General features: G+C 31.1%; 1 protein-coding gene across 2 annotated transcripts in view; it reads left to right on the top strand.

Annotated features, from left to right (window-relative positions):
* Positions 1–10,385, top strand: part of LOC145293838 (uncharacterized) — a 398,476-nt gene that overhangs the window by 262,794 nt on the left and 125,297 nt on the right. The gene's annotated exons all lie outside the window — the stretch shown is intronic.

Raw genomic sequence — 10,385 nt, 5'->3', positions numbered from 1 at the left:
CTCCAAACTAATCTCCATACCCTCCACTGGCTCATCTGCATTCTTGCGGTGTACACTTTTCACTGTCATGGTTACCGTGGTATATCTCCTCTCTTAACCCTCAACTATCAACTTCCGTACAGGTTTACTCCTTTTTCAGTTAATCGCCTTTCCCTTCCCACTATATCACGGCCCATTTATTTATTTTATTTTATTTTTTTATTTTTATTTATTTATTTTTTTTTTCACCCCTTCTTCCCTCTATCGTGGATGTCGTCATAGTTATCTTCCATATTATTATATGCTGCCTTCTGAAATCCACAGAATATTGATCTCATAAAATTCCTTATTGCCGCTTTTCTTCTATTGCTCGTAGAAATGATGCGCATAAGCAGCCGATGGGAAACGTGAATGCAACATGCAAGCCAATGGTCTCCACTCGCTATGCGTATGTTGCATAAATAACAGCCAGATCCAAGTCCGACAATATAAATAGTGATATCGGTCAATAATTGATTAACATCTTAATACGACAATACATTTTAGCTTGAATAAATATAGCTTTATTTTTTTGTTGTGTTTTTACTTTCCAAGGTAATATAGTTTATATATTAAACTAGAAGATATCACAGGACGGATAAAATTAATAACTGAAAGAAAAGTTTTACACCACTTTTATTCCTCTTTAGAAAGATCAAAATCCAGCTATGATACTATACCTTATGTCTAGAATCCGTATTCCAATTTTTATCAAAATCCATTATATTTCTTTGATGATAGAAAATGTCTAAAAATTAAAAGGTTTTAAGGAACTAAAATTCACATAATCTTGCTTCATTAGTGCCTTTATAACTACGATCAAGTTTATAACAATTCTAATTTATAAAACTCACAATCTGCGTTTCTGTCCATCTCTCATCTTTTTCAAACTGCATCTACTCAGAGATGCAGGGTTATAGAGCGGCACAAGGTTAGCCGGTAAAAATAGCTGCTAAGAGGTCCAAATAAACACATGACAAGTGTAAGTCAACTTAAAGTACTCTTGCATGCATACATATTTGTTATAGTCTGTTCATTTTTCACTATTTCTTATTCATCCAATGTTAACTCAAATGATAATGACTAAGACTGGAGCACTGTTTTTGTTTCGATTCTAGCTGACAGCACCCAAGTCTTTTACTTTTTAAATCACTATATACTGGGTACAATATAATATATAATAATCGATAGAGAATTGACTTTATCCTAATAAATACGAAATCTGCTTAAATTCAAATATATGTAAGCATATTTTACAACCAACCAACGTTTCAGTTAGTCTGTAATATTTTAATCTTGAAATCTAAGCTTGTACCCATATTATGTCACCCTAAAGACCCTTTTAAATACCCCAAAGTGTTAAAATTCCACAAAATATCGAAGGAGTCTGAATTGCAGTTAAAACATTTTCTATTTTCATGAAATTTAAGTGGATTATTCTCTTATAGTTTCCTTGGGGGCGTATTTAGATTTGGGAACACTTCGTTGTCTTTCCTGTTAGATTTTACATTAGAAACCTTTGTAAATTTTATGTAGATTTTCTAACATTTCTTTTTATAAAAGAACAGAAATATCACACACACATTGAGTTCAATATATTTAGATCTACACGTATACCTAATTTATATAGATTTGTAAGGGCAGTCATTTACGTGAAATTACGATGATAAATATTTTTTTTCAAGATGGCCATGTTGGTAATTATCATGGTAAGGTGTTCCACAGAAGGAACACTCATGTGAAGAAGTACTGTCTGTGGAAATTCAACTCAGTGTGAGGCACACGAAGGAAGACAGTAACGTTTGACTTTTAAATAGAATCCCATATAAATTTTGATTCCGAGATCAAAAAGGAATGGATTGGATTGATGAGTAAAATTCACATAATAGGAAAGCAATGATATATAGTTCAGAATAAAAGGAAATAGGACAAGAGGTAAACTTACTGGATCCATACTGAAAATGAATGTAACTTATAGAAATATATTAAAAACTGATACGACATCACATGTCTCAAAGAGAGGAGATAACAAGTGGCAGTCCTTTTGCAAAGCACACAAATCATTGAATTGTATGACCTGCTGATAAGAAATAATGATTTTGATTTCTCTTTGTGAAGTCAATGATAAATGACTCTTCTATCAGATTTGTTATTTTAAAGTTATAAATATGAAACTTTAGTTAAGTAGTGGGTATTTCTTTAGTCTGGGAAGATCGTAATAAAAGTGCGTGCAAGAAGAGCAAACAGTCTTGCTTTTCTTGCTTTGACGTTTTTGTTAACTTGAATATTCTAGTTAACAAAATAGTCGAGCCCAATTTTGGCCTTCATAAAAATTGTCAGCCATTTTATTATCTTGAAAATCAAGTTCAAATTCTAGTCTCGGCAGTGATTTTATTTTTTATTTATAGGACAGGAATCAGTTTGATGCAGTACCGACTTTTAAACTGAGTATTTCATTTTAATACGCTACCATTAGACACATTTACATAGTTTATTCCAACGCAAAGGCAACATATGGTACAAGATTAGTTTCATGCATAAATCCTATGATTGCAGTTTGTAAGTAAAAACATAAAGCTTCTTTTCAAAGTAATGACTCTTTAAATATTTGTTATTCCAGTTTAATTAATCGTTTATGCCAGGTTGAGAAGTAATAAATATAAGGCAAAGTTATATATATAACAGCAAGTCACTATCAATGCATGTCTAGTTTAATACGATTGTTTTCTTTTTTCTTGATTTTTCTTCTGCTAATTTTCTCGATTTGACGAGCATTTCTTTTGGTTTCAGGTGGTAAATTGTGTAATATGTAACCAAGTGATTTTGTGTTAGCCATTTTTTCCTCGATTGCTTTCAGGAGTAATTTTGTTGTTAAAGAGACTTTTCGGTTGCTTTTATATAGATAATTTACTTATCTTAGTTTTACCGACTAAAAACCAAAATAAGTTGTCTGTCAGTGAGGGAAGAATAAGGAAGGGGTGTGGTCGAGTCTAATATATATATATACACACACACACAGTGTCGACAAAAAGAAAGTCCGCATTTGTAATTTTTTCAAGAACTGCAAATTTAAGAATATTTTAATTAAGTTAAATATGAACAGGTAAAATTATAGAAGAATAAAAGGCCAATCAAATTAGGTATAGTTTATTTAAACAGTTACATTAAATTTACAGTTTTTGAAAAAAGTACAAGTGCGGACTTTCTTTTTGTTGCCTCTGTGTGTGTGTGTGTGTGTGTGTGTATATATATATATATATATATATATATATACAAGAGAGAGATTTGATTTTAAAAAAAAAAAATGGGCGATTACACCGATTTCAATGGCAATAAAACTATTGGAACATTTGTTGATCCTTATTCAATCCCGGACAACGTCGTGTCTACCTGCTAGTACATATATATATATATATATATATATATATATATATATATATATACACACACACACACATATATATATATATATATATATACTGGTGTGCGTATGTATAAGCATGTAAGCGTCAATATGTATCTGTGAGGTAAACTAAAATAATAAACTTTTATTCTAGAGAAAACGGTGAGTAACGTGGGTACTTTTTGTGTGTGTGAACTGGTTTGATATTGGTCGCCATTATAAGCGACTTAGAAACAGTGAATGGAATTGGCAAAATGTTTAAAAGAAATTAATTTTCTATAAAGGACGGTACAGCAAGTATTTGTCTAAATTAGACTTGAAGACGACCAGTGTGTAGTTCATTGAAAAGCGGCCTTGTTTAACAGATGGAATGTTTTAGGAAATAAACTCTGTCGAGCACCTACTATGAGCATAGTAATGCAGTGGAAAGGTTAACATTTTTTTCTACTTGAAGGAGGCTGAAGGGACGAGATGAGATCATTCTCGACCAGATTATCAAAGTCGTCTAAGAGTGGCACCTCTATATAAGAGCAGTACTCCATCTTAGGACGAATACAAGTAGAGGGTTGTATCAGGAGTTTGGATACTTTCTGAAGCAGTAGAATGATCTAACCATTTTCCTAATAACCTTACCAACATATCTGTAAGCCTTCCAATTAGTCTGGGGGCGAATGTCCATCTTAGAAGTTTATCATCAAAGATTCCTTCAACAAGGAGAGTGTCATTCATATTGAAGGCATTTTTCTTCCTGAAAGAAAACAAAAAACAAAAGTTGCTTATCTTAATAATTTTAAACGAAAATGATTAAACCCATTCTTAACATTCACAATTGACCTTAAGAAAATGAAATGGCGGTTTTATTTAATGTACTTACTAATCGAATGTTCGGCGACGACTCCGGCATTTTTAATCTGTTCCATAAATTGCAATTTGAAACCTTCTAATACACATGGATCCACAGCTATGAAAGTACCTTATTTTTATACAAAAACTATATAGATGGATTCTCCTTTAAAAATAAATTATTCCAACCAAGCCTTGAAGATCGTTCATTTCCTATTCATTTCCTTGCAGCCTTTTTCTGGTTTCTTTCCTTTATATTTAACCTAATCAAAATTTTCCTCTATTTCCTTTTTAGACATTTTCCCATTCCTTTCTTTCCGTGTCCCTTGTTAATTGAACTGGATATTAATACTTCTATTTTGTCATCAGATTTCTTGGAAAGGACAAAATCCAATCTCCTTTTCTTCTGTGGTACTTTCGTTGATTTAATGCTATTGCGCTGCTTTATTTCATGATTTATTCAGACAAATGTCCACTAATTGATTACGTGTCTTCCTTTTTATCCAAATTGGAAGGCTATTCTCTTGCATGAGAAAAAATATTTAGCTTCGTATTTCCCAGTACACGAAATAAGTAGTTACCTTAGGTGACATTTCTTAGATAAGCTGTCATTTACATGTGTTTAGACCGTTTGTCTCATCTTGGTTGTGACCAAATGAATATATATGTTGATTACAAGATATTTTAGAGTGACATATATCGGGAAGGTCTTAACTTCAATCTCTGAAGGAACCGAAAAACAAGAAAAAACACCTGGAATCTATATATCTACAAAAGTGAGGATGTGTGTGTGTGTGAGAGGACAATTCTCAACCTATATACTCAACGAATTTTTGATCTACAGACTTAAATTTTGGTATGTAGGATATTCAGACATGCGGAAAACTTTTTAATCTGTTTTCATCCGGAAACAAGGGCTGCTAAGGGGTCAAAATTGAAACATTGATATAGGAGAGGAGTCATCGGATTTTTATGTTTGCTGTTTCACGAATGTGAATCGTTCACATGATATTCTTTATGTTAATAAGTAGGTTTGGAAACACTTTTCAAAGACCATCGTAAGTTGGCCTAATGGTTATCATACTTGACTCACTGTCTTTAGGCTTTGGTTTCGACCTCAGCTCGAGTATTTGTTATTTTTACTTACAAGAAGTGAACTATTTAGAAAAAACAATACTTGCATGAACATGTTTCAGTTTCTGTATGAAGTCAAATATATTTCTGCATATTTTACGACCGGGCGACCTCTTAGTAACTAATGCAATATATTGAAGAAGGCATTGAATACAGATCAACCTATTTCAATGGATTAATTAAAGAGTTCAGTTCTAAATTTAGCAAATACTTGAAGGTGGCTGGAGTACAATGACCCAGATGTTTTCAAAATCAAGCTGAGGAAACCTGTAATCTGTAAAATAATATACATGCCTTATTCAATAATAATCTTTAAAATGTAAATAATTTTAAGGTTTACACAACGCAATATTCAGCACTGTATGTGATCCTTATTAAAGTACCTAGAAATTTTTATTAGCCTATGTTGGCACATAATTGCAATAAGTTTGAAAGGATTTGAATGTTGCATAGCCAATTTCATAATGTGCAACAGTATCCATTGCACATAACAACCTCAGCAGACAATTTAAGAGTGATCTGTCGACGTTCAACTTTAAATGCTCGTCTTCTATGATTAAAACATATGTGAACAAATCTTTAAACCTAATTCGTGATGCGTTGTTTTCATCTGTATTTCCTATTTCCAATTTTTTTGTTTTTCCCTTTTCCCTTCCCTGTTCCTCTTTTTTTCCCCATTTCCTTGTTTTCGTTGCAATTTATTCTACTTCATGCCTTCTCACTCTTAACTTAATTCGATCTATTTCTTCTCTCTCTCTCTTTCTTTCAACTAAGTCTAACACTTTCAATGCAGACACTAGCGTTACCACTGCTACTATGATCACTAATAGTGGTTGATGCAGCTGTTTTGGTAAGGATATTTCATTAAAAGCCTCTTTGCTTCGATGATGTTCTTGAATAAATAATGATCTCTTCTGCTTTGTCGTTACGTGGAAGTGGTGTGGATGATGTAATGTTTAACGTTGCATAAAACAAAATATGGTAAACAGCGTCAAGTTTTTTTTTGTTTTTTTGTTTTTTTTTTAATTAAAAAAAAATGTTCTTTTTCTTTTTTTATAGAGTTTATTCATCTCAAAACCTGAAATGAGTTTGCTTGGTTTGTCTATCATCTCCTGTTGACACATTTCATGTGTGTGTATTTTATAATCCTTTCAGCACCAAATTGTGTGATATATATATATATATATATATATATATATATATATATATATATATATATATACAGGGTGGCCACAAAGTCATGCACCAATGTTAATTAAAAATGTTTTAGTAGTAACATTTATTCAAATTCAGTTCATTGGTGCGTGACTTTGTGGCCACCCTATATATATATATATATATATATATATATATATATATATATATATAAACTTGCAATACTCAAAGTGAAATAAATAGCCTCTCCTTGAGGAAATACTGGATATTGCCACTGACTATGGAATTGGTTTGAAAAGTTTAGATACTATCAAATAATCTCTTAGCACTGATCTTTGCACCAGATTTTAAATGGCCTTTTTTTACGGACTGTGTTGAAATAATAGCGTTATTATTTAAAATCTCATTCTTAACGTGAGGACTGTAGGGGCCTTGTTCACTATTCTGTACTTTCACTTAATAGGTGAAAGTAGAGAATTCATCTTAATATTCATTGAATAAATAAGATTCATCTTAATATTCATTGAATAAATAAGATTCATCTTAATATTCATTGAATAAATAAGATTCATCTTAATATTCATTGAATAAATAAGATTCATCTTAATATTCATTGAATAAATAAGATTCATCTTAATATTCATTGAATAAATAAGATTCATCTTAATATTCATTGAATAAATAAGATTCATCTTAATATTCATTGAATAAATAAGATTCATCTTAATATTCATTGAATAAATAAGATTCATCTTAATATTCATTGAATAAATAAGATTCATCTTAATAAATAAGATACTGTAAAAATTCGACTCTGGAAACTTCTGTATGAACACGTTAACAAGTTTTTATGAGAATTACAATGATCTGATTCAAATTTTATATCAAATATTTGTCATTAATCCTCAAGTGGCTATTTGTTTTAATAAAAGGTGATTTATCATTTGAATAAATGCAAAGATTTTTTTCTAACACGCTGATGAAGCCAAAGTTTGTGCAAATTATAATTTGATGAATAATTATATTATATGCCAACACTGGGGGCTGAAACAATTGTAAGCAATAAAAGAAAAACTTTCCGAAAATGAATATCTATATGTGTATCTATCCCTATTAACGTGGTATCTTTAAAGAAATATTAGGTTGGTGCATAAATGTTTTTTGATGTTCATCTATATAAAAAAAAAAAAAAAAAAATTGCACCAACCTAATGTTTCTTTAAAGATACCATGTTAATAGCGATAGATACACAAAAGTATTTATTCATTTTCGGAAAGTTTTCCTTTTATTGGTCACAGCATTGCTTACAATTGTTTCAGCTTCCCGGTGCAAAAATGTTTTTGATGTTCAAGTATATACAAAAAAAAACACACATTTTTGCACCAACCCAAGAATTTACTTTCTAGTTACCACAAAAGTCAATCCACCATCATCACTTATTTTTATTCATTTTAAGATATAGGCGAATTTCTATATTTATAGAGAAATTATATTATAAAAATTTGCCCATGTATAAAAAAAATAATCAATGAATATAAAAATCATGATGGAGGATTGACTTTTTGTGATAACAGGAATATACATTTACAGTATATATGCTCTGAAGGCGATAAAACATTTTCATTGAGCTTATTATTCTTAACAGTTTTTTAAAGTATTCATTTTTATATTCACCCAAGAGATTATATAATCTTAAATCACTCAGTATTGGATACAGTAGAATAAATTATGTTTTAAGGAAGCATTTTATACCTCATCCTTTTGAACACATAAACTATTTACCTTTCATATGAAAAGTAAGCATAGTCGTCAGAAGTACACCTTGGTGTTAACAGAAAAGATTGAGTGGTCTGCAAATGTGACATAAGATTTTGTTTTATAGTTTATCTTTGCAGGTGCACAAAACATTCAGACGTAACAGAGGTTGTAAATATTTGATTTTCAAAGGTTGCGATGTTTCCGCCCATTCTCCAATTGAAAACGATGCACTTTGGATGCCCGTTACTTTGAATGTGTTAAGAGCTGTCTATGTGAAAAACATAAAATCAATAGTAACAATGCCTAGCAAAAATGAAAATGCTGATCGAATATTAGGATTTCTGGTAATCATACTATTTTTAGTCGTACATATTGAAATTACTTACGATACCAGACTATTTAATTTAATGTGAGTACGTAGTGATACTTAATCATTATTTTTAACGTGTGATAACCATGATTGAACTAAAATAGTCCCTCATTCCAAAGCCTATGAGATAATGATATTAGTCTTAACCTACTGGTTACATAACAATGAAATTAACAGGAAATGATCATACACCAAGGATGGTTTATAACGAGTAAAATCTTTGAGCAAGCTGAAATGCAAGTCGTTTATTTCAACTTGCCGACACATTTTTACTTCTTTCTGCGCATGCTCAAATTTTTCTCTCCAAAACGACAAAAGTTTTCTCTACAAACGCCATGTTCAAATATTTGAAAATATAAAGAACTTGGAGCTTAAAAGCTTGCAGCAAAATAATTGGATTTGTCATAAAATAATCTGAAAACAAAATCAAACTGTCTTTGTCCATAGAAATCCAATAAATGTAACTTTGAATATTTTATTTTGCAGATAGATGAACCATGTGAAATTCTATTAAAATCGCTTTTTGAAGTGATGTAAGCATCACTACTGTTTTAACAAACACCAGCACTTCATTACAAATAAAAATATTATCCGATTTTATTTATTTATTTTTTTACTACTCTCAAATTATCATCCAATGTTTTGTCTTAATTTCCTCCAAGCTATTTGACAAATCCTGTATGATGTTGCATCGGATATTTTTTCATTCTCTGCTCATAAAGCTGCCATTACTGTATCCTCATTATATTCACAAGATTTAAGAATCACTCTCAATAAACCACGAGCAAGACTTTTTATGGTAAATGTTCCATTTTAAAATTATAGTTTAAATGTGTCCTCATTATAATGGTTTTTCCATTTCGGCTGGCAAACCATTTTTAGATCTATAAATGAGTGGTCGCTTTGCAAAGTAAGTCTTCGGTCATGGATAAAACTGCAAACTTTTCGAAATATGAATAGAAAAGCAATTATTTCCCTATCTATTTGACTAAAATTCTCTAATCTGAGAAAAACATTTGTGATGCAAACGATGTTAGTGTTAATAACCTATATTTTATTTTATGCAAAATAGCAGCCCTGCTACCATACCTACTGGTATCGTTAGTTACGATTATTTCATGGTTTGGATCATAATGAATCAAAATTAAAAAGATAAATCAACGTCAAGATTTCTTTTATTTTTCAAATTCTTTTCTATTTTGTTGATCCAAATCCAATTGGCATTTTTTATTCAGTGACTCAGTAAGTGATGATCGCAAATAGCATGTTGAGAACAAACGTATAATAATGATGGTAATGTTTGTTCATCAGAGAACGACAAAGACCATCTGATCATTTTGAGAATGATAGATGACACACACTGAGAGTTTGTTTAAAGTGAAGCTAATTTGCACAGTCAACCTCACTCTTTTATCCCAAACAGCCTGATCCAGTTGCAGGATGGAATTGAGTCAGCTGGGGGCCAAGTGGAATGCAGTTGTTGCCGAAAGTGTTGACATCTTCCTATATACAGCATCTGGTATACAGCATAATCATGTTCTAACACTGGTTATTGTTAGATTTCTGAAGTTAAGCAACATTGAGCCTGACCAGTACCAGATGGATGATCATTTGAACAAACAATGATTAGCTAATAATGATTAGCTAAAGATGACCCACCCCATCGACACCTGTATGAGGAGGTTTATACCTTACATGATAATC

This window comes from Euprymna scolopes, chromosome 15, assembly GCF_053919585.1.
Source record: "Euprymna scolopes isolate OS-2025 chromosome 15, ASM5391958v1, whole genome shotgun sequence".
In the NCBI taxonomy this organism is placed as follows: domain Eukaryota; kingdom Metazoa; phylum Mollusca; class Cephalopoda; order Sepiida; family Sepiolidae; genus Euprymna; species Euprymna scolopes.
This window is presented reverse-complemented; position numbering and strand designations above follow the sequence as displayed.